General features: G+C 44.6%; 1 protein-coding gene across 22 annotated transcripts in view; it reads right to left on the bottom strand.

The window, feature by feature from the left end:
* Positions 1–26,313, bottom strand: part of LOC147115349 (cAMP-regulated phosphoprotein 21-like) — a 789,554-nt gene that overhangs the window by 407,255 nt on the left and 355,986 nt on the right. For 2 of the 22 annotated variants that reach the window (XM_085993830.1, XM_085993829.1), the window contains one exon: positions 17,292–17,365. The exons of the other annotated variants lie outside the window; for them this stretch is intronic. The gene's annotated coding sequence lies outside the window, so the exon portion shown is untranslated. The remainder of the gene's footprint in view (positions 1–17,291; positions 17,366–26,313) is intronic. 22 annotated transcript variants of the gene reach the window in all.

The following is a 26,313-nucleotide window of genomic DNA, read 5'->3' on the forward strand; positions in this document are numbered from 1 at the left end:
GGAAGATATATTTTATCGTGGAGCATCTGAAAGGCAATATTTTTGTTTGGGAAAGGGAGGAAAGTTATTTTAAGAAATGCTGAGGTAAGTTTTAAAGTTTAATTTTTTTTTTATTTTTTAAACGGGTTTTCAGTACTGTAGGTAGAAGGAGCAATTGTGACTGTGTGAATTGAATTTGCTGTGTTTATTAAATGTGAAAATGACTGTTCTAAAATGAGTAATGTAACATTTCCAACATTTTTAAGAAAGAAACATTTCATCAGTAATATATTCTTTTAAGTAATTATGTATGTATGTCCGTATATATTCCTTTACGTATGTGTATGTATGTATATATTCCTTTACTTATGTGTATGAATGTATGTATTTAATTATGATTTTCCAATAAGTTACTTTCTCTGAAAGTCATAATTAAATACATACATTCATACACATAAGTAAAGGAATATATACATACATACATATACGCAAAGGAATATATACAGACATACATACATAATTACTTAAAAGAATATATTACTGATGAAAAGTTTCTTTCTTAAAAATGTTGGAGTCATTTTCACATTTAATAAACACAGCAAATTCAATTCACATAGCCACAATTGCTCCTTCTACCTACAGTACTGAAAACCCGTTTTAAAAAACAAAAATAAACTTTAAAACTTACCTCAGCATTTCTTAAAATAACTTTCCTCACTTTCCCAAACAAAAATATTGCCTTTCAGAAGCTCCACGATAAAATATATCTTCCTCCGCAGCCTCTGGAGCAACTGTACTCATGCTTTTTTCATGCGTAAGTTGTAAGGACTTAACCTCACTGAAAGCATGAATGAAACCGGCGAATTTTACTGCGCACGCGCTGCCTGTGCAGTCGCACGCGTTCTGCCTCTGAACCCCTTCGTTCAGAGGACAGGAAATGCCGGTTTTCCCCGCATGCGCTGTGCATGCTGAAAACCGGCATTTCCTCCGGCCAGAAGCGCGAGTACCCCGACCGTACTCACGCGTTTGGAACGGAATTACTGGGCCAACATTTTACATGTTAATAAAATGAAAAATTTAACAATTGCACGATTTGCCCCCTCGCATCTGCGACTGAGGGTCCAAGGAGGTGCATTGCGCAAGAGGTCATCGTCGTACGTATCCTCACACTGTTCCCTTTCGGGAACTGTATGAAGTGGTGGAAGGATTTCTGGCCACGTTAACGCTCCTTGCGTGACCATAACCATCTTCATACCAGCCATTAGGGTGGTTAGTCCTATGGCGTGAGGGTTTTACGGGCTCCCACAACCCATCTGAGGGGGGGGGGGGCCACCCACACCCGCGGACGCAAGTATCCCGCTGGATGTCCACCCAGAATTTTTAGTTGGAGCTCCGACTCCACTTGCCGGGACTGTCTGGAGCGGCGTTCGAAACCCTACTCCTTCTGGCCCAGCGGCGGGGATGCTTACCGCTACGCAAAAGGCCCACTCCGCGCAAAAGGTGACACCCATACATTTCCTGCGCCTTTTCCCTCCCCGTGACTGGAGCCCTATGCTGCCACTTGAAAGACCAAGCTATCATCTGTCCTTTTTGCGGCGCCTTGGACTTCTCATTACCAATGATGAGCAGGCGCTGCGCCTTCACCTCATTGAGGAGATTGCTGAGGTCATCATCAGTTCAATTGTGAGTTCTTTTAATGCTGTGAATTGTGCTCATTCCAGCCATTTCACGTTGCTAATCGGAGTGGGCCTTTGGCGTAGCGGTAGGATCCCCGCCGCTGGGCCAGATGGGGTAGGGTTTCGAACCCCGCTCCAGACAGTCCTGGCAAGTGGAGTCGGAGCTCCGGCTCTAAATTCTGGGTTGACATCCAGTGGGATATTTGCGTCCGTGGGTGTGGGTGGCCCCCCCTCCTCGTATAGCTTGTGGGAGCCCGTAAAACCCTCCCGCCATAGGACTAACCACCCTAATGGCTGGTACAAAGATGGTTACGGTCACGGAAGGAGCGTTAATCACGGCCATAAATCCTTCCACCACTTCATACAGTTCCCCAAAGGGAACAGTGTGAAGACACGTATGACAACGACGTTGCTAAATAAATAAATGGAATGAAAAAAATTCTTTCAGGGCTTTTAAAAGTCTTTAAATTGCTTTAATTCTGTTTAAAACTACTTCAGATTCTTCAAAATAATGTAAACGTTTTTAAAAGTTTATAAAAGTTACCAAAAGCTTCATAAAAATACCAAAAACCTATTTGAAATGCTGCTCGCCATGTAAAAATGTTTTGCAGCTTGTGAGAAACATTGGGGGCGTGTCCTATTAAACTGAGACCTCAAGGGGCGTGTCTCACTTGCACTGCGCGCTCCAGGCTTCGCGCTGGCTGCACTCCTGGGCGGCGTGACGTCAGACGCTGCCCGGGATTCTTCTCTTTCAAAAAGGAATTCCAGGCGTCCCTGGAGGTGAACGGCAGGCGCGTCGGGTAAGTGCAGATCGGGGGCTTGCACGCGCGGCAAGCCCCCGATCCGAATTTCTGCCCCATTGTGTATTCCCTTGCCTTGTTAGTCCGTCCAAAATGCATCAACTCACACTTTTCAGGGTTAAATTCCATTTGCCACTGTTCCGCCCATCTGACCAACCCATCTATATCGTCCTGTAGCCTGAGGCTTCCCGCCTCGCTATTTACCACCCCACCAATTTTCGTGTCATCTGCGAACTTACTGATCATACCTTTTACATTCACATCCAAATCATTAATGTAGACCACAAACAGCAAGGGACCCAGCACCGATCCCTGCGGTACCCCACTGGACACAGGCTTTCAGTCACAAAAACAACTTTCCACCATCACCCTCTGCCTTCTGCCACTAAGCCAGTTTTGGATCCAATGTGCCAAGGCACCCTGGATCCCATGGGCTCTTACCTTCCTGACCAGTCTCCTATGCGGGACTTTATCTCATTGAACAAGGGTTGGTTGCATGGCTTGATGGTAATAGCAGAATGAGGGATATGCCGGGCCATGAGGTTACAGATGTGGTGGAATACAATTCTGCTGCTGATGACCCACAGCGCCCAATGGGCCCAATTTTGAGTTGCTAGATCTGTTCTGAAGCTATCCCATTTAAAACAGTGGTAGTGCCACACAACACAATGGAGGGTGTCCTGTGTGTGAAGTCGGGACTTCGTCTCTACAAGGATTATGCTGTGGTCAGTCCTACCAATACTGTTATGGACAGATGCATCTGCAACAGGTAGATTGGTTGGGACGAGGTCAAGTAGGTTTTTCCCTCATGTTGGTTCACTCATCATCTGTCACACGCCCAGTTTCGCAGCTATGTCCTTCAGGACTCACGCAGCTCAGTCTGTAGTGGTGCTGCCGAGCCAGTTTTGGGGATGGATTTTGAAGTCCCCCACCCAGAGTAATTCTGTGCCCTCAGTGCTTCTTCCAAATGGTCTCCAACATGGAGGGATATTGATTCATCACCTGAAGGAAGGCGGTAGGTGGTAATCAGCAAGAGGTTTCTTTGCCCATGTTTGACCTGATGCAGTTCGGGAGCATTTAAACTAGTATGGCAGGGGGCTAGAAACCTATGTAGTGAAATAGAGGAAAGTGAAAGGCAGACAGAAATAAATGATAAAAGGGTGAGGAACAAAAAACAAAGGGCCAAACTAATTCATAAAAAATGTGAGCATAAAAAAAGCCTGAGGGTTTTATACCTTAATGCGAGAAGCATCAGGAACAAGGTAGATGAATTAGCTGTGGAAATAGAGGTTAATAATTATGACCTAATTGGGATTACGGAAACATGGTTGCAGGGTGAGCAGGGCTGGGAGCTTAACATACAGGGGTATTCAGTATTTAGGAAGGATCGACAAAAAAGAAAGGGAGGAGGGGTAGCATTGCTAGTAAAAGAGGGGATAAATGCAATTGAAAGGAAGGATATTAACTCAGTTAATACAGAATCTATATGGGTGGAGCTAAGAAATAGCGAGGGGCGAAAAACATTAATAGGAGTGGTATATAGGCCTCCAAATAGTAAAATAGAGGTTAGGGAGGGCATCACGAGGGAAATTAGAGAAGCGTGCAATAAGAGCACAGCTGTCATCATAGGTGACTTTAACTTACATATAGATTGGACTAGCCTAATCAGTAAAAATAATGAGGAGGAGGAATTCCTTGAGTGTTTGAGGGATGGTTATCTGGATCAATATGTCGAGGAACCAACTCGGGAACAGGCTATATTGGACTGGGTACTGTGCAATGAGAAGGGACTAATCAGTAATCTTGTTGTACGGGGACCCTTGGGTCAGAGCGATCATAACATGATCGATTTCTCACTCGAAATGGAGAGCGAAGAAATTGACTCAGAGACTAAGGTCCTGAATTTAAACAAGGGGAATTATGATGCCATGAGACGGGAACTGAGTAGGTCTGATTGGACAACGTTCCTGGGAGGACTGGAGGTAGATAAACAATGGCAAACATTTAAAGATAGAATGACAAAATTGCAAAAATTGTTTATACCAATCTGGCATAAAAGGAAATCTAAAAAGGTGACTCAACCGTGGATAACAGGGGAAATTAGAGACAGCATAAAATCCAAAGATAGGGCGTATAAAATAGCCAAAAAAAGCGCCAGAGCGGAAGATTGGGAACAGTTTAAGATAGAGCAAAGGAGGGCAAAGGGCATAATCAAGAGGGGCAAAATAGCTTACGAAAACAAGCTGGCGGAAAATATAAAAACTAACTCCAAAAGCTTTTATAAGTATATCAAAAGGAAAAGACTGGTGAAAACCAAAGTTGGTCCATTGCAGTCAGATACGGGGGAATATATAATGGGAAATAAGGAAATGGCAGATCAACTAAATGCATACTTTGGGTCAGTCTTTACGAAGGAAGACACAAAAAACCTCCCTGGGATATCGGGAAAAATAGGGACATTGGCAAAGGAGGAACTGACGCAAATCAATATCTCTAAGGATATGGTGTTAAGGAAGCTAAAGGGATTGAAGGTGGACAAATCCCCAGGGCCTGATAACATGCATCCTAGGGTACTGAAGGAGGTGGCCCTAGAGATAGCGGATGCACTAAGGAGGATTTTTCAGAATTCATTAGACTCGGGAACAGTGCCGATGGATTGGAGGGTAGCTAACGTTACCCCACTATTCAAAAAGGGGGGTAGGGAAAAAGCAGGTAATTACAGACCTGTAAGCCTTACATCAGTTGTGGGCAAAATGCTGGAGTCCATCATTAAGGATGAAATAGCGGAGCACTTAGCAAATGGGGACAGGATAGGACAGAGTCAACATGGATTTACAAAGGGTAAATCGTGCTTGACTAATCTATTGGAATTTTTTGAGGGAGTAACTGGTAGAATAGATGGGGGAGAGCCAGTAGATGTGGTGTACCTGGACTTCCAAAAGGCCTTCGATAAGGTCCCACATAAAAGATTAGCATGGAAAATTGAGGCTCATGGGATAAAGGGGAAAGTTTTGGCGTGGATAGGGAACTGGCTGTCAGATAGAAAACAGAGAGTTGGAATAAACGGCTCATTTTCTGAATGGCAGGCAGTAACAAGTGGGGTACCACAGGGATCTGTCCTGGGCCCCCAGCTGTTCACAATTTACATTAATGACCTGGATCAGGGAGTCGGATGCAGCATTTCCAAATTTGCAGACGACACTAAACTAGGAGGGGGGGTGGGCTCAGAGGAAGAGACCAGGAAGCTCCAGAGCGATTTGGACAGACTGGGCGATTGGGCGGATAAATGGCAGATGCACTATAATGTGGACAAGTGCGAAGTTATCCACCTTGGGTGCAGGAACGGGAGGGCAAATTATTATTTAAATGGCAATAGATTGGGAGAGGGGGAAGTACAGAGAGACCTGGGTGTTCTTGTACACCAGTCACTGAAGGCGAGCATGCAGGTGCAACAGGCGGTCAAGAAGGCAAACGGTATGCTGGCCTTCATAGCAAAAGGGTTAGAATACAGGAACAGGGATACCTTGCTGCAGCTGTACAGGGCACTGGTGAGACCACACCTCGAGTACTGTGTACAGTTTTGGTCGCCTCATCTGAGGAAGGATGTTCTTGCCATGGAGGGGGTGCAGCGGCGATTCACCAGGCTGATACCAGGAATGGCGGGAATGACCTATGAGGAGAGACTATGTAGTTTAGGGATGTACACACTGGAGTTTAGAAGATTGAGAGGGGACCTCATAGAAGTGTATAAAATTCTGACAGGTCTAGACAGACTGGATGCAGAAGGAATGTTTCCCTTGGCGGGTGAGAACAGAACTAGAGGACATAATTTGAGGATAAGGGCTAAACCATTTAGGACAGAGATGAGGGGGAATTTCTTCACTCAGAGAGTGGTGAACCTGTGGAACTCATTGCCACAGAGGGCAGTGTACGCCAGCTCATTAAATATATTTAAGAGGGAATTAGATATATTTCTACGGGCAAAAGGGGTTAAGGGTTACGGAGAGAAGGCGGGGACGGGATACTGAATTAAAAGATCAGCCATGATCTCATCGAATGGCGGAGCAGGCACGAAGGGCCGAATGGCCTACTCCTGCTCCTATCTTCTATGTATCTATAAGACGTCTTCATCACTGGTTCAAAATTCTGGAACTCCCTCCCTAACAGCACTATGGGTGTACCTTCATCACACAGACTGCAGTGGTTCAAGAAGGCAGCTCACCACCATCTTCTCAAGGGCAATTAGGGATGGGCAATAAATGCTGGACTTGCCAGTGACGCCCACATCCCACGAATGAATAAAAAAAAGTTATTTTCTGAAGAAGCATTTTTTTTTACATACCTCTTCCTAATTCATTGCTGTTTGGATGGTGAGACTGGATAGACTAGAGAAGCTGGGATTGTTCTCCTTGGAGTAAAGGCTAGGAGATTTGATAGGGGTGTATAAAATCATGAAGAATTTATATAGAGTAAATAAAGAGAAACTGTTTCCAGTGGCTGAAGGGTCAATAACCAGAGGGCACAGATTTAGGGTGATTGGCAAAAGAACCAGAGGCGACATGAGAAAAAGCATTTTTACCCAACGAGTTGTTAGGATTTGGAATGCACTGCCTGATAGGGTGGTGGATACAGATTCAATAGTAGCCTTCAAAAGGGAATTGGATAAAGACTTGAAGGACAAAAAATTGCAAGGATATGGGGAAAGAGCAGGGGAGTGGGACTAACTGGATTGCTCTTCGAAAGAGCCGGCACAGACTCGATGGGCTGAATGGCCTCCTTCTGTGATGTACTATTCTATGATTCGATGACTTCATGGGGTCCAGAGTCAATGTTGATGTCGAGGACTCCCAAGGCAACTTTCTTCCGACTGTATACCACTGTGCCACCACATCTGGTGGGTCTGTCCTGCTGGTGGACAGGACATACCCAGGGATGCTGATGGAAGAGTCTGGATGTTGGCTGATAGATATCATTCTGTGAATATGACTATGCCAGGTCGTAGCTTGACTAGTCTGTGGGCAGCTCTCCCAATTTTGGCACAAGTCACCATATTTCAGTGAGGGATAGTATCGTTAGGGGGATAGATAGAGTTCTTTGCAGCCGAGAGCGAGAGTCCCGAAGGCTGTGTTGCCTACCCGGTGCCAGGGTTAAGGACATCTCCTCTGGACTGGAGAGAAACTTGGAGTGGGAGGGGGAGGATCCAGTTGTTGTGGTCCATGTTGGTACCAACAACATAGATAGGACAAGGAAGGAGGTTCTGCTGAGGGAGTTTGAGCAGCTAGGGGCCAAATTAAAAAGCAGAACCACAAGGGTAATAATCTCTGGATTATTACCTGAGCCACGAGCGAATTTGGCTAGGACAAATAAAATTAGAGAGTTAAATGCGTGGCTCAAAGACTGGTGCGGGAGAAATGGGTTTTGCTTCCTGGGACACTGGCACCAGTACTGCGGCAGGAGGGAGCTGTTCCGTCGAGACGGGCTTCACTTGGCCAGTGCTGGGACTAGAGTCCTGGCGGATCATATAACTAGGGCTGTAGAGAGGGCTTTAAACTAACTAGTGGGGGGGGAGGTTCCTAGAGAGCAAATAATAAAAATGACAACAGAGAAGGTCATAGACTTAGGTAGCAGTGGGGAAATTAAAAACCAGAGCGTGTCAGGAAGGGGCAGAAGGTATGGAGTAAAAGGTAAAGTAATAAAAAGGGCAAAAGCAGGAACTAAGTGTCACAAAACATCTTTGAAAGTTCTCTATCTGAATGCACGTAGCATTCGTAACAAAATAGACGAGTTAATGGCACAAATAACTACATATGGGTATGATCTTGTGGCCATTACAGAAACATGGCTGCAGGGTGACAATGCCTGGGAATTAAACATACCAGGTTATTTAACGATCAGGAAGGACAGGCAGGAAGGAAGGGGAGGTGGGGTGGCTATGTTAATAAAGGAAGGAATCACTGTAATACAGAGAAATGATATTGGGTCAAAAGATCAGGATAATGAAACAGTTTGGGTGGAGGTAAGGAATAATAAGGGGAAAAAAACACTAGTGGGCGTAGTCTATAGGCCTCCGAACAGTGGCAACTCTGTTGGACGGAGTATCAATCAGGAAATAGTTGAGGCTTGTAATAAGGGAACATCTATAATTATGGGGGATTTTAACTATCATATTAATTGGACAAATCAAATTGGGCAGGGCTGCCTTGAGGGTGAGTTCATTGAGTGTATTAGGGATGGGTTTCTTGAGCAGTATGTAACTGAACCGACCAGGGGGCAAGCAACCTTAGATCTGGTCCTGTGTAACGAGACAGGATTAATTAAAAATGTCCTAGTAAAGGATCCCCTGGTTGAATTCCATATTCAATTAGAGGGTGAGAAGGTTGGATCTCAAACAAGCGTGCTAAGCTTGAATAAAGGAGACTATGAAGGTATGAGAGCGGAATTGAGTAGAGTGGATTGGGAAAATAGATTAAAGGGTAAGACGATACATGATCAGTGGTGTACATTTAAGGAGTTATTTTACAACTTCCAAAAAAAATATTCCACTGAGAAGAAAAGGGTGTAAAAGAAAAGACAGCCATCCGTGGCTAAGTAAAGAAATTAAGGATGGTATTCGACTAAAAACAAGGGCATATAAGGTAGCCAAATCTAGTGGGAGGATAGAGGATTGGGAAAACTTTAAAAGACAGCAAAAAATAACAAAAAGATTGATTAAGAAAGGGAAAATAGATTATGAAAGTAAATTAGCAAAAAATATAAAAACAGATAGTAAGAGTTTTTATAGTTATATAAAAAGAAAAAGGGTGGCTAAAGTAAATGTTGGTCCCTTAGAGGATGAGACCGGGAAATTAATGGTGGGAAATATGGAGATGGCAAAAACACTGAATGAATATTTTACATCAGTCTTTACAGTAGAAGACACTAAGAATATCCCAACGCTGGACAAACAGGGGGCTAAAGGGGGGGGGGAGCTAAACACGATCAAAATCACTAAGGAAGTGGTACTCGGTAAAATAATGGGACTCAAGGCGGATAAATCACCTGGACCTGATGGCTTACATCCTAGGGTCTTGAGGGAAGTGGCGGTAGGGATTGTGGATGCATTGGTAATAATTTTCCAAAACTCCCTGGACTCGGCAAAGGTCCCGGCAGACTGGAAAACTGCAAATGTAACACCCTTATTTAAAAAGGGCAGTAGACAGAAGGCTGGAAACTATAGACCGGTTAGCCTAACATCTGTGGTAGGTAAAATTTTGGAGTCCATTATTAAGGAGACAGTAACAGGACATTTGGATAATCATAATTTAATAGGACAAAGTCAGCATGGTTTTATGAAGGGGAAGTCATGTTTGACAAATTTGCTGGAGTTCTTTGAGGAAGTAACGTATAGGGTGGATAAAGGGGAACCAGTGGACGTAGTGTATTTAGACTTCCAAAAGGCATTTGACAAGGTGCCACACAAAAGATTATTGCTTAAGATAAAAAATCACGGGATTGGGGGTAATATTCTGGCATGGATAGAGGATTGGCTATCTAACAGAAGGCAGAGAGTTGGGATAAATGGTTCATTCTCAGACTGGCAATCAGTAACTAGTGGTGTTCCGCAGGGGTCAGTGCTGGGTCCCCAACTCTTTACAATCTATATTAACGATTTGGAGGAGGGGACCGAGTGTAACATATCAAAGTTTGCAGATGATACTAAGATGGGAGGGAAAGTAGTGAGTGAGGAGGACATAAAAAGCCTGCAAGGGGACATAGACAGGCTAAGTAAGTGGGCAGAGATTTGGCAGATGGAATGCAATACTGGAAAGTGTGAGGTTATGCACTTTGGCAGGAAAAATCGTAGAGCAAGTTATTATCTTAATGGCAAGAAACTGGAAAGTACTGTAGTACAAAGGGATCTGGGGGTCCTGGTGCACGAAACTCAAAAGGTTAGTATGCAGGTGCAGCAAGTGATTAAGAAGGCCAATGGAATGTTGGCTTTCATTGCTAGGGGGATAGAATATAAAAATAGGGAGGTATTGCTTCAGTTGTACAAGGTATTGGTGAGACCGCACCTGGAATACTGCGTATAGTTTTGGTGTCCATACTTAAGAAAGGACGTACTTGCTCTCGAGTCAGTGCAAAGAAGGTTCACTCGGTTAATCCCGGGGATGAGGGGATGGACATATGAGGAGAGGTTGAGTAGATTGGGACTCTACTCATTGGAGTTCAGAAGAATGAGAGGCGATCTTATTGAAACATATAAGATTGTGAAGGGGTTGGATCGGGTGGAAGCGGGGAAGATGTTCCCGATGATGGGTGAAACTAGAACTAGGGGGCATAGTCTTAGAATAAGGGGCTGCTCTTTCAAAACTGAGATGAGGAGGAACTACTTCACTCAGAGGGTGGTAGGTCCATGGAATATGCTGCCCCAAAAAGCTGTAGAAGCTACATCATTACATAAATTTAAAACAGAAATAGACAGTTTCCGAGAAGTAAAGGGAATTAAAGGTTACGGGGAGCGGGCAGGAAATTGGACATGAGTCTAGGTTCGGATCGGACATGGCCCTGTGGGTAGCGGAGCGGGCCCAGGGGCCGTGTAGCCTGATCCTGCTCCTATTTCGTGTGTCTAATTCTGTTAGATTCAGGAGATGGTTCTGTGATAGTGGATTGGCGGTTAGGATCAGATCAGCCATGATCTTATTGAATGGCGGAGCAGGCTCGAGGGGCCGATTGGCCTACTCCTGCTCCTATTTCTTATCACAGAAATCACAGATCACAGAAACCCCACAGTGCAGATAGAGGCCATTTCAGCCCATCGAGCCTGCACCGACACATGTCCCACCCAATCCCCATAACCCCTACACCAACACCAACACATATCCCACCCTATCCCCGTAACCCCACGTATTTAATCCCCCCTAACACTAAGGGTCAATTTATCATAGCCAATCAACCTAACCCGCACATCTTTGGACTGTGGGAGGAAACCGGAGCACCCGGAGGAAACCCACGCAAACACGGGGAGAATGTGCAAACTCCACACAGGCAGTCACCCGAGGCCGGATTCGAACCCGGGTCCCTGGTGCTGTGAGGCAACAGTGCTAACCACTATGCCACCGTGCTGCCCGTTCTTATGTTCTTATGTAGGAGGACTTTGCAGGATTGACTGGGCTGGGTGTGCCTTTGTCATGTCCGAATCCGATGCCTAGGTCGATGACGGGTAGTCCATCTGTTTTTATTCTCATTATACTTTTTTGTAGCAGTTTGAAACAACTGAGTGGCTTCCAGGCCATTTCAGAGGGCAGTTAAGAGTCAACCACATTGCTGTGGGTCTGGAGTCACAGAGAGCCCAGACTAGGTAAGGACGGCAGGTTTCCTTCCCGAAAGGTCGTTCGTGAACCAGCTGGGTTTCTACGACAATCCAATAGCTTTGTGGTCACCATTACTGATTCTAGCGTTTTATTCCAGATTTATTTAATTCACTGAATTGAAATTCACAAACTGCCATGGTGGGATTTGAACTCAAGTTATTAGTCTAGGCCTCTGGATTACTAGTCCAGTAACATCATCACTATGCTGCTGAAATCATACCTATGTTTAAAAAAGGACTAGTTTATGATTTCAGTAGAAATAGTGAACATAGGAAATCTCATTACTATCTTTATAATGTTGCTACGTAGAACAACCAAACAAAACCTTCCTAACAGATCCAGATGAGTGTTTTACTCCTTTTGAGGTCCGCTGCAAATGTGATCAAAAAATTGAAGTTATACCATATCCATTCAAACTGATTCTGCTGCCTCACCTCCATTAAGGAATTATCAGTTTATGTCTGTGATTTCAGATATCCATGAAACAGCATTATAGTTTTTACATACCCGTCCTAACAGATGTTGCCATAGAAACATAGAAAAATAGGAGGAGTAGGACATTTGGCCCTTCGAGCCTGCTCCGCCATTCAATATGATCATAGCTGATCCTCTATCTCAATACCATATTCCCACTCTCTCCCCATACCCCTTGATGCCGTTTGTGTCTAGAAATCTATCAATCTCTTTCTTAAATATATTCAGTGACTTGGCCTCCACAGCCTTCTGTGGTAGAGAATTCCACAGGTTCACCACCCTCTGAGTGAAGAAATTTCTCCTCATCTCAGTCCTAAATGTCCTACCCCATATCCTGAGACTGTGAGCCCTCGTTCTAGACCTCCCCCGCCAGGGGAAACATCCTCCCTGCATCCAGTCTGTCTAGCCCGGTCAGAATTTTATACATTCCAATGAGATCTACTCTCATTCTTCTAAACTCTAGTGAATACAGGCCTAGTCGACTCAATCTCTCCTCATACGACAGTCCTGCCATCCCAGGAATCAGTCTGGTGAACCTTTGCTGCACTCCCTCTATGGCAAGTATATCCTTTTAGGTAAGGAGACCAAAGCTGCACACAGTACTCCAGGAGTGGTCTCACTAAGGCCTTGTATAACAATAGTGAGACATCCTTGCTCCTGTACTCAAATCCTCTTGCAGTGAAGGCCAACATACCATTTGCCTTCCTAATTGCTTGCTGCACCTGCATGTTTGCTTTCAGTGACTGGTGTACAAGGACACCCAGGTCCCTCTGTACATCAACATTTCCCAATCTATCACCATTTAAATAATACTCTGCCTTTCTGTTTTTCCTACTGAAGTGGATAACTTCACATTTATCTACGTTATACTGCATCTGCCATGTATTTGCCCACTCACTCAACTTGTCTAAATCGCCTTGAAGCCACTTTGCATCCTCCTCACAATTCACAATCCCACCTAGTTTTATGTCGTCAGCAAACTTGGAAATATTACATTTGGTTCCCTCATCCAAATCATTGATATATATTGTGAATAGCTGGGGCCCAAGCACTGATCCCTGCGGTACCCCACTAGTCACCGCCTGCCACCCTGAAAAAGACCCATTTATTCCTACTCTCTGTTTCCTGTCTGTTAACCAATTTTCAATCCATGCCAGTATATTACCCCCAATCCCATGTGCTTTAATTTTGCACACTAACCTCTTATATGAGGTATATTATCAAAGGCCTTCTGAAAATCCAAATACACCACATCCACTGGTTCTCCCTTATCTATTCTACTAGTTACATCCTCAAAAAATTCCAGTCGGTTTGTCAAACACGATTTCCCTTTCATAAATCCATGTTGACTTTGTCTAATCCCGTTGATATTTTCTAAGTGTCCTGTTATCACATCCTTTATAATAGACTCTAGCATTTTCCCTACTACTGATGTTAGGCTAATGGGTCTGTAGTTCCCTGTTTTCTCTCTCCTTCCTTTTTTAAATAGTGGGGTTACATTTGCCACCTGCCAATCTGCAGGAACTGTTCCATAATCTATAGAATTTTGGAAGATGACAACCAATGCATCCACTATTTCCATGGCTACCTCTTTTAGTACTCTGGGATGCAGATTATCAGGTCCTGGGGATTTATCGGCTTTCAGTCCCATTAATGTCTCCAGCACTATTTTTTTACTAATACTAATTTCCTTTAATTCCTCCTTCTCACTAGACCCTTGGTTCCCTAGCATTTCTGGGAAGTTATCTGTGTCCTCTTCTATGAAGACAGAACCAAAGTATTTGTTTAATTGCTCTGCCATTTCCTTGTTCCCCATTATAAATTCTCCTGTTTCTGACTGTAATGGACCTACATTTGTCTTCACTAATATTTTTCTTTTTCTTTTTACATACTATCCTGGGGAGAGAAGGAAGCCTGTAGCCGGCTCTATTGTTAATCCGGTCAGCCTTCTGCTTGTTATCCCTAACCAGATACTTTCAGTCTTCTTCCAGGATATCAAGTCACATTCCTTCATTTTCAAATTCTTTTGAAGATATAAAGCTACTCTTCTCCTTTCCATTTTTTTCTACCCCTTTATTACATCATATATACCTGCATGCATTTACAGTGATGGACACATCTATCGAATCTCCATGACCATTGCATTCCTGCACTTAACTCTCTGCCTTGGGGCAACCACTTTTTCCATTGTGCTACAGCCTTGCTTGTGATTGCCCAGCCCTATCGCCTTTGGAACTGGTATTCACTGTTGAGTACATTTGCCACGTCTATGCCCCCTGGGACCCCTGTACTTCATTCTTACACCTGATGGACGCCTACTCCCAGTCCTTGCCCTCTATCACTGTCTTCCTGTCGGGTGACCACCACATAGAACATGTGTCCAGAAACCCCTTCACCTCTGGTATGTGACAGTGTTCCTCACGCTCAGTAATTTTGAGTTTGAGCACATGCAGCTGCAGACACACCCTGCCAATGTGCTTGACAGATGCTCAAAACGTCCAGGAACTCCCACATCCAGCAAGATTGGTACAACATTGGTCACTGCTGTCACTGCAAACTTTATCTAACTTGAACTATAAAAATGTAAACTTATAATGCATAATATAAATGGAAACAATGAGTCTAGCTATTACTAATGAATCTTGAGAGAAAGTTGAACTTTACTTTAAAAAAATTAAAATTCGGTCTCCACTCCAGCTGTACACAGTGGCATTAAAGTCACCCCCACATACCATCAATGAGATGCAGTTGCTTCCCCTTACTCGGGAGGTTTCAAAATGTGGACACTTGCAGGTGTTAAACTATAATGTTTTAATATTTCCAGCAAACACCAATTCTCTGCACTCCCCAATGCACAACACTGAAGGAGAATCTCCTTCAGTCTCCGATCCTTTAGTCAGTAAAGGATCAGGGACAGGGGGAGAGACAGACTGAAAGATTGGAGATAGGCTCTTTTAGCGCCGTGCATTGAGAAATCTGTCAGGGTGAACTCTGTACATCTTCAAAGTACTAGTATTAACATTCTCTTTCAATTCCCATACAATATGCGTACAGCTATTCTTGAACACCTCTTTCTACATCTCTATATGCTTAACTTCAATTTGGACCACTACCAGCTCCTCTCCCACTTCCTGCACTAGCCCACCTATCCTTTCCTCAATCGTCAGAATCTAAGCCCCATAGACAAATTATTTTCTCTTTAGCTTGAGCCTTACAACAAAAGTGATTGTCCAACAATCGCACCACTGAATCTTGTACAACTACAATCTCGTTTTTCTACCTACAACTTCACTAAGCTTCCCCAAGCATCGCTAATATATTTTCAGTTTCCTCTTCCTAACACCCTTAGTATTATCAAGTGCCTGAAACCTACTGAACACCATTATCACCACTGTTCTTCCCATTTTTCTTACAGCGTCTGTTTACTGTGACAGTTATTGCCTTCTTGGTTAGCCATTTCCATAGCATGCTCTTTATATACCACAGTTGTCTCTTCCACTGATTCCAACTGTGTATCATCTATGAATATTTTACACTCACCAATCCCCAAGAGCACAACAACCCTATTCACCAGTTCCTCTATTCCTCTCCTTCAGACCCTTGATTAATCTAACAGTGTTTACAATAGCCATGCCTGAACTCTACAGTTCTAATAACCATAACCATAACACAGCACACACAAACCATTGCTCTCATTTCACCTTCCATACTCCTCAGCAACTGAGAGCTTGATCTACAAAATATGTATAAACTTCTTGCGACCTTAAAGTGTCCTTTCCTGCCCTAATATATATTAATACAATTTCTAGCCTGGCCTGGGAAATACTGCCTCTGGTTTTTTCCACTAGCGGTGCTTATGCCATTTGCCACGCTCTCTCCAAGACAGCACTCTCTCGCTCCAGATTCCACTGTTACTAGACACGCTCTACTGCTACTGGCCTACTGTCTTTCAGTCTCTGGATTACTGCTACTGCCCAGCCTCCTATGCCACCACCCCCCACCTCCCCCAACCCAATATCTCAATGTGTCACTGATCCTTCCCAGCCCTTTCCTTCTCTCTTTCACTGCAAGCTGCCTCTGGCACTGTTGCACACTCTCATTTTCTGAGGGTTGATGTTGCTCTGCTCTATCCCATTCACTCTCTGAACAGGCTGCTGGCTCTCTCCACTGCTCTGATTATTCAACAACCTGAAGTTGTTGCTAAAAGCAAGATGATTGAAATAATTTTTCTCAACATCTTTTTTCAAAGATCTAGAAAATTAGTTTTTTGTCTTAAACTCGCCATAAATTCAAATGCAGCTTCAGATAGGTTTTGCCATCCTATCAGTTAACACAATTATCCCATCATTCATGGGGGCATAATCAATCTTGTGCCATGTCACTAGGAAGGAGGAAACTGAAGAAACCAGTCAACACAGACCTCTCTCAGGTATATAACTGGCAACTAGCTTAGGAACGACACAGGCCTGAGAACAGGGCACCGATCTGACCTCTTGGCTACAGGATGTGCATGGCTTAGTTAGAACAAAATCGGAGACAATGCGGGAAGGAATAAAAAGGTGACAAATCCTCCAAACAAAAACATTACTTTTTTGAAATTTCAATAATAATTCATTAAAATATCCGTACAGCCAAGTTAATCAAATGCTGAGCACGTGTACCATTTTATCTGATATAAAATTAAAAGAACAAATTTATAATATTGAAGCGTTTAGAACTGTTTTCACATACCACACTGCAAATTGAATGTTTTTTTTCTAAACAACTTTTTTTTTTTTTAATACATCGCTGGATGAATCCTGTCTCTGTACGGTAAAATAAACTGTTTATAAATGTGCACGGATTACAATGGTCACCTATATTCCAAGTACAAAGCAATAATCTCATTCAATGGGCTCCAAAACCAAGAGCAGGCGCTCAACAGTTTGGAACATAGGGATTGGATTAGTACACACCTTTTTGTCTAGAATATAAAACAGTGAACTTCCTGTTTGAAATGATTTTCTTACCATTGTAGAGCAGTCCAGAATTCCTTTTGTTTGATGTGGAAGTTTTCCAGTGCCGTTGGAAGATGATAGTAGTCCTGTATGACGTTGGACAAAAGGTATTACCAATGTTATGGTGTAGGACCTGTAGGTATATGGGATCGTGATAGGACCGGCAGTATTACCAGGTTATAGCTAAACAATAAATCACAGGAAAATTCACTACATTGTATATATAGGATAACAGAGAACTGTACTAAATACAAAAATTTATTAAATATATTAAGAGGTTTTGATTAGATCTCTATCAGAACACTCCTTGATGTGCAAGTACCTTAAGAACACATCTAAATAAAACTTACTGCTTTTTAGAAGTTCAAAAAACACACATATATTCAGTGTACAGGTGCTTTGAAGAAATAATTAAAATACACATATTCACAACTGACAGTTAAATGCAGAATCTGAAGGTGTATCTACTATCAATTGGGGAAGCCACAAACTTGACCCTGACTAACAGAAAAAAGCACAGATATCAATTACAGGCCATGGTGAAAAAATGATGGGTGGGGGAAGGAGCAGGCTGTTCTGACCGTGTTTAGAAATGAGTAGTGAGGACAGAAACTAGCTGCTCCCCACTAGTCCTAAACCAACTCGAGACTCCTCTTGGTAGGTATTTCCAAACACAGCTAATTGGTGAATCTCCCACAAAATATAATCCGCCTAAGACAAAACAATTAATTTAAAATAACTACAAAACTCAGAAGTCTTATGTTGGAGTCTGGCAAATATTAATCAATCCAACACATTAGGCTGTTGGCATTCTTGGCCTCACTATCTCTTCTGATCGGAGATGGAACTCTCACATCTACTCCAATTCTAAAATTCTCTCCACGAAGCTCAATTTCCCATTTTGTGCCAAACACTTCTTTTTCTTTAACAATGCTTAACTTTCTATACTGCTCAAATCGGTCAAAGACTTGCATACTGTTGCCGTATCTGGGAATACTGCTCTAGCACCTACTGTGCTAGTTACAAGTAAAAGCTGCTCATCTAATGGGCAATTCCTCTCTCACCCTACCCTCCAATGCTTCGGTCATCATCACAACCTTTCATATCTTTCTCTATTTTCATTCAAACTACTGTACTACATTTGGTGCCCCTTGTTCCTACTAAGCTCCAACTTCTAGATGTTATTTTCTCCTTCCTGTATCCTCAATCTGTTGAAATAAAAGACTTCACATACCAGGTCCTACTCGAGCTCAAATTTTACCAGGTCCTCAAAACTAGAGAACTTCTTACACTTCCTCAGTCTTCCCACTGAACTACAACCCACAGAATTTTATAGCCCAGCCTAGATATCACCTAACCACTATTACTTGATCTACCTTGACTTCTCTCTTTTGTACCTTGGTGATATCCTTCACTATTAGCCCTGCATCAAGATTTTTAAAAAAAAATCTATTTGTCGGCTTCCTGCTCACTCAATGAACTCTAATCAATGAGAGTGACGCTGACCCTCAACCTGGGGTGAGACAGTGATTTGAAACACTTGATGATCTAAACCATCATTCTGTAAAAAAAGCTATGCCTGACCACCAACAAATGAAAGCACTATGCTAATGGTCCATGGTTCACCCATTCCCCCAAAACCAAACTGCTGAGACAACATATGAATAGGGCAACGTTTATTTGCAACACCAGTGGGTTGGACCAGATTTCTGAGTGGTCCCCTTGGCAGACAAGTCACACCCAACAGTTTGGCTGGAATATACAATTTGATCCTGCCTGCTGTAGAAACCCTGCAATGTGTAATTAGATCCAGTCGTCAGTCAGCCTACAGAAAGTGGAAGTGTAGTTAGCCTCGTGAAGATCCTCTGTTATCTAGTGTTCTGCAGTTGTAATTATAGTTGTCCTTGGCTGGAAAAATAAAAGATTTTGGCCTAGAAATTCGGTTGCTAGCGCCAGCGATTAGCGCCTAAAGAGCCCGAGAATTGGGGCGTTACCCAATTTTCGGGTGGGCGCAGTGAATATAGCGCCACCTCCCATATTGAGTATCCTTTTAGCGCCGGCGCTAACTCTTTGCGCACGCCCGCAGGCAGATCATGACGTCATTTCAGTGTGCAACGCCTTTTTGGCGCCCCGGACCGGATACTCGGTAGCACCCGCAACCTTTCCGCCTGGCGCTATTAGAGACAGTTGGATGGAGCGTTCCCAGGCCCTTCTCGGACTCGGGGGGCGCTATTTAAAGGGGACAGCACTAGTATAAAAGCTGCAGCCATTTGGGCTGGCCATTCTGATCGTTGCTGGAGAGAGTTGCTGACCTTCTGTTGGACAGTACTTTTCTCATTGAGCCTTTGGAGGCACTGGCACTGGCAGCTTGAGGGCCCGGCTCCTGAGCTAGTGATGCAGCATCTGAAAGCAGGGAGGTGGAAGAGTGGCTTTAGCAAAAGGACAGCTTGGCAGCAAGGGATGCCAGATTGCGGCAAGGCTATGACATGGGTCCACAGTGAGAAAGCATGCTGGCGGGGGCAACAAGTGGAAGGAGACAGTTGTAAAAGGTGAGAACCTTACCATCGCTGTCGACAATGGGGTCGGCAGCTGCAGTGGTTACAGGACCACTCAGACGTCCTCCAAGAATCTGGTGGACTCTCTCCTCGAGATCCGTGAGAGTGACCACTTGTGGAGATCCTCCACCGGTGCGAAGCTGGTCTTTGCCAATCCTCGCCAGCTTGGACTGCAGGGGAAAGGAGGGGAAGTTATGTTACCTGATGCCCTGAGTGATCATCTCATGCCCCCCATGGTGCAAGAGCCCTTACATGATGCCTTGAGTCAAATGTGCATGTGTGTGCCCAGAAAGGGCCATGGGTGCTTGCTGGCAGATGGCCAATGGGGCACAGGCCACCCTGTAGCCATAAAGTCAGGTGCAAATGAAGGGATGCAGAAGTTTGCAGAAACAACACCCACCCTCACGACCCGAGTGAGGTCGTTGAATTTCTTTCTGCATTGGACAGGGCTCCTGGTCACCATGCTGCTGGAGTTGACCCTCTGGCATACATCCCTCCAAGCTCGTCGGTAGTCCTTATGATTCGGCCTCCTGCCATTGTCTGGGTAAAGAACATCTCGCCGGCATCCACTGCGGCCACCAATTGCTCCAGAGCCTCATTGGTGAAGCGCTCTGTCTCACCTTCTCCATCTGGTCCAAGTTTTTAGCGCCAGAGAAGGGCCTGCGCCGATTTTGAGGCCTGCAAGGCGCAGAGTGTGGATGCTGAAGCTGACTGACCCACCACTTTAAGGGCTGGCCGGCGCCTGGAAGTCTCGTGGTCATCGGTAATTGAGAGCACCTGCGCTGCGCCCGTCCGCTCCGATATTGGGTTGCGCCGGAAGTTTAGCGCCTGAATTCACGCCTCAATCACCTTTAGGGGCGATGCAACCCAGTATCGCGCCAGGTGGCGATAAGTTGCGTCTGGCTATAAACTTTGCGCAGCGCCAATTCTAACGCCCCAAGCGGGGCTATACCCAATTTCTAGGCCTTTATATTCTAATTAGTGGATTTGGAGTTTTATTTTTTTTTCCTGCTGGAAGTGCTAAAAATTCTTTAATTCTGAATGAAGGGACCGTGTGTGTGTGGTTTGTGGATGCTTTTGTGTTGGGTGCGTGTGCACATCCAACCTACTGATACACCATCGAGTTCACACTGGGGCGAGGATGTTCACCTGCTCAGTGAGCGAGAAGGGACTCACTAATTCATCCACGTCTAACAGAGGGGGAGAACGTGATGTGTCTTCCCATCTGGATCATGTTCTCGCTTTCATCCTCCCACCTTTTAGACCTGGATCATGTTCTTCCACCATTCCCACTGTTCTCTCCGTGCTCCAAACCCACAAACTGGGTTCCTGACCTTCTCCTCCCCCCAACCCCGAGATCTTAACCTTCTCTTCCCTCCCCACCCCAAGTTCCTGAACTTCTCTCGCCCCCCCATCCACTCCACCCCACCCAAACCTTCTCCACAGGAAGCCGAGGAAAGCATGGTTGAGGCTGCAGCCCTGCGGCTAGGCACATGCGCACTTGGAACCTCCAGTGTGCATGCGTAGCCACGACGTCAGGTGCGCATGTGCGGTTCCGGTGGAGGGGCGGGACTGTGTTTAGACTCCGCCTGCATACAGTGCACATGCGCAGAAGGATGCAGAAGACCCCGTGCAAATAATCACACAATATAAATGGGGGTTAATAGCTCCATAGGTCACGTTATTCTTTTGTTTCTGAGCAACAAAGCTACCCACCCTTTGCAGCAATACTATCCACTACTGAACCATCCTAATCAAGTATCTTAAGGAGAAGACAAGGACTAAACCTCCACAAATCATAAAAAAGAACCAAAAATGATCAAGTATGTAAATTGGTCAATAAAAAAAACACAAACCAAGCAGTAAATATAGCTTCAGCATAAGCTCATTCTCTCGTGGGCCATCACACTCATTAGAAAAAACAAGTAACAAGCAGCAAGTAGCAACAATAACATATAAACTGGGCCTAAATTTAAATTGATGAATCAATTCCTTGCTTTCCAAGGGTGGCTGATTTAACCAGTCCCGCAGTAGTCAGCGAGTTCACACAGCAGTCGTTGGCCTGAATTTTTGCCTTGGAGACATACAGGCAGCAAGGGGGGGGGTGGGGTGGAGGCCGTAGATTGCGTCAGGAACCCAGAAGTTGGAGAGGCGCCTTTAGCCACTGCAAATCAATCAGACTACCGGGTTGCCTGACCAATTAACGGGAGCAGGCGTAATGACGTCACGTATGACTCGAATTCATAAGGACATAAGACGCAGGAGCAGGAGTAGGTCATTTGGACCCTCGTGTGTAATAACCTGTTATGTGGCACCTTCTGGAAATCCAAATACATGACATCTACTGGTTTATCTTTATCCATCCTGCTCGTTACATCCTCAAAGAACTCTAGCAAATTTGTCAAACATGATTTCCCTTTCATAAAACCATGCTGACTCTGCTTGACTATATTATGATTTTCTAAATACAGGAAACTTTGGTTTGTCCGGAGGTTGAATGTCCGAAAACCTCGATCCACCGGCAGAAATCAGGAGCCATTTTGTTAGGTTTTTTTTCTTCTCGTGGCTTTTTTTTCTTCTCGTGGCTTTTTTTTCTTCTCGTGGCTTTTTTTTCAACAGTCAGGCTCTGCAAAGTCTTTCTGAAGCTGTTGCTAAGCTACAGAGACGCTTCCAAGGTACAGGCCGACTGTTTAGAAGCTGTTTGTTGCCAGATGCGGAGCTGAAAACCTCCGTATGCTTCAACATTAGCGCTGGTTTGTCCAGCAGTTTTGATAGATCGGCAACAGCTCGGTCCCGTCGGTGCCGGATATCACAAAGTTTCCTGTATCCTGCTATCACTTCCTTAATGATGGACTCCAGCATTTTCCCAATGAGGAATTTAAAAGAGCAATGCACAGATGACAGTTGAAGGTTGGTGGAGGTGGAACATAGGTTGTTGGAAAGAATTTGATATTGTTCCATACTACATAGGATTACATAGGATATACAGCACAGAAACAGGCCATTCAGCCCAACCAGTCCATGCCGGTGTTTATGCTCCACACGAGCCTCCTCCAGTCTTTCCTCATCTAAATCTACCAGCATAACCCTCTATTCTCCCTGATATGCTTATCTAGCCTCCCCTTAAATGCATCTATACTATTCGCTTCAACCACTTCCTGTGGTAGAGAGTTCCACATTCTCACCACTCTTTGGGTAAAGAAGTTTCTTCTGAATTCCCTATTTGATTTCTTGGTGACTATCTTGTATTGATGACCTCTAGTTTTGCTCTTCCCCACAAGTGGAAACACTCTCTCTGTATCTACTCCATCAAAACCTTTCATAATTTTAAAGACCTCAATTAGGTCACCCTTCTTTTTTCAAGCGAAAAAAGACCCAGCCTGTTCATACTTTCCTGATAGGTATACCCTCGCATTTCTGGTATCATCCTTGTAAATCTTCTCTGCGCCCTGTTCAGTGCCTCTATATCTTTTTTATAATATGGCAACCAGAATTATACGCAGTACTGTAAGTGTGGTCTAACCAAGGTTCGATACAGGTTTAGCATAACTCCACTACTTTTCAATTCTATCCCTCTAGAAATAAACCCTAGTGCTTGGTTTGCCTTGTTAACCTGTGTCTCTACTTTTAGTGATTTGTGTATTTGTACTCCCAAGATTTCTTTGCTCCTCTACCCCACACAGATTCACACCCACCAAGTAATAAGTGGCCTCCCTATTCTTCCTACCAAAATGTAATACCTCATATTTATCTGTGTAGAGTTTCATTTGCCAATTATATGCCCATTCTGCAACTTTATTAATGTCTTCCTGTAATTTGTTGCAGTCCTCCTCAGTATTAAATTTTCCCCCTAATTTGATGTCATCCGCAAATTTAGAAATTGTGTTTTTGATTCCAAAGTCTAAACCGTTAATATAAATTGTGAACAACAGTGGTCCCAGCACTGATCCTTGTGGAACACCACAACCCACCTTCTGCCACTGTGAATAGATACGCTTTACCCCTACTCTCTGCTTTCTGTCTTGAAGCCAGCCAGCAATCCATTCTGCTACTTGTCCCCTGACTCCACATTCTCTGACCTTATTCATTAGTTTATGTGGTACCTTATCGAAGGCCTTTTGAAAATCTAGATAAATTACATCTACTGCATTACCCTTGTCTATTCTCTCTGTTGCTCTTTAAAAATTCAAAGAGGTTGGTCAAGCAAGACTTTCCCTTTTGAAATCCATGCTGATGATTCATTATTATATTTTTGGCTTCTAGATGTTCTTCTATTCTCTCCGTTAGTAGGGATTCCATTATTTTTCCTACCACAGATGTTAAGCTGACTGGTCTATAGTTCCCTGGATGTGTTCTATCCCCCTTCTTAAATATAGGTATTACGTTAGCTATCCACCAGTCCTCTGGCACTACACCTATTTCTAATGAATTATTAAATATGTGTAGTAATACCTCTGCTATCTCTTCCCTAGATTATTTTAAAAGGCTCAACGACAGAAAGCTGCCTCAAGATTTAGTGATGCCTCCCTGGAAATCTTACTCCAAGGAATTAGGGCCCGCAGGGACATCCTGTTCCCTGCTGATAGGAGGAAGAGGCCAGTTGTCCAGACAAAGAAGGCATGGCCGGAGATCTCTGAAGAAGTAAGCAGCAGGAGTGTTGTTGGCAGGACCTGGGTCCAGTGCAGAAAGTGCTTTAACAACCTCATGAGGTCAGGAAAGGTGAATACAGTGCCACATTTCCCTACATCCTGATGTGTGCATCAGCCCAGCCCCCTCAGTGTGCCTTCCCAAGCCTACTCCTGCACATCACTCCTCACACCAACCTACATTGCAGGTGCACCCATCCCTCTCTGTCTATGCACTTACTCACATTCCCATCTGCCCATCCACCATTGATACTCACCCTCGTCTTAATGCAATGTCACGCCGCTCCCTCATTGTTCCACTTCAAGTCACACACCATCCTAAATTGGAAGTATATCACCGTTCCTTCATCGTCGCTGGGTCAAAATCCTGGAATTCCCTACCTATCATCACTGATGGAGTACCTTCACCGCACGGACTGCAGCGGTTCAAGAAGGCGGCGCATCACCACCTTCTCAAGGGCAATTAGGGATGGACAATAAATGTTGGCCTTGCCAGCGACACCCAGATCCCATGAACGAATAAAAAAAGGCAACTTCTACAGATGTTGCCCATCCATCCCTTCCACTCATTCCATGACTCTCACTCAAAGGTCTCTTGTTTCCCTCCTTGCAAGAAAAGAGCGCGCAGAACACCCTGGAGAGGCAGAGAACCAGAGGTGGTCCTCCAGTGACTGCAGCAGAGGAAGAGGCTCTGGAGATAGGCAGAGTTGCGGAGCTGCTGGCAGTCGGAGATAGAGAGCGGGGGAACTCCCAGCTACCTGGTAACAGAATTAAATATCATGCAGCCACATGGCATACCACAGTTACTCATGTTGACTTGATGTCAGCAGCCACTGAAATAAGATCATATGCATAATGGTAACTTAAAACATTCTTATCATAACAGTTCTAATTAATGTCTTTACTCTCCCACAGGCCCATCAAGTGTCTTCCCTCACTGTCCAGCCAGAGGAGGAAGATGACTCCTGAGAGGAGGTCGCAGACTCTGAGGGTGCACCATCACAGGGCCCATGCACACCAAGCACCAGCGCAGATACACACATGTCGGTGGATCCACTAAGTCAAAAATTAGTGTTTTCACCTGGTGTGTCTCACATCAGGTGAGCAGGAGCATATGGTGGAGACAGGGGCAGCAGTGGAGAGTCCTCGTCGGCGGGAGCAGGACACTCCAAGCAATGCTCAGCTGGACAAAGATGCTGAACCTCGGGGGCCGTTGGCAAAGCGAATTTTGCAGGAGCAACAGAAAATGCGGGAGGCTCTGGCAGGATTTCCAGCCGCGAATGCTCACTTGCAGGGAGAATGGAGAAGTCCCTCTCCAGCATGACTGGCATGATGTCGCAGGCCAGTGCAATGATGTATTCGTCCATGGAAAGGGTAGCCACCTGCATGGAGCATCAAAGGCGGCATTCAAATGAGTGCATGTTTGCTCTGACCAACACCTTGCACACTCTGAATGCAACCTTATCTAGGATCTAGAGTTGCCTGTTCATTACCCCACTGTGCAGCAAAGTGCTCTTCAGCTCCTTGCTGGAAGGGAAGTGCGAGTGGGCCATGAGAGGGATGATGGGGAGAGGGGACATGGAAGTGGGGCTCTGCTCAAAGTGCTCCCACTTCTCCCCCATTGCCTCCTCCTCAGTCAGAGCCCCACATGCTGCCTCATGTCCCGATGGCAGAGTCTGCCCCTGCACAGATGCAGGAGGAGCAGTCTTTGGCGGGGCCCTCACAGGCTCCAAAACCCAGAGGACCTCCACCAAAAGTATCTAAGCAGTCAGAGCAGGGAAGTAAGCAGCATGCCTCTACCTTTGCTGAAGCCAGAGGTTGCATGGCGTAGGA

This window comes from Somniosus microcephalus, chromosome 7 (assembly GCF_052327205.1).
Source record: "Somniosus microcephalus isolate GS21.2 chromosome 7, FLI_Smic_1.0, whole genome shotgun sequence".
NCBI lineage: Eukaryota > Metazoa > Chordata > Chondrichthyes > Squaliformes > Somniosidae > Somniosus > Somniosus microcephalus.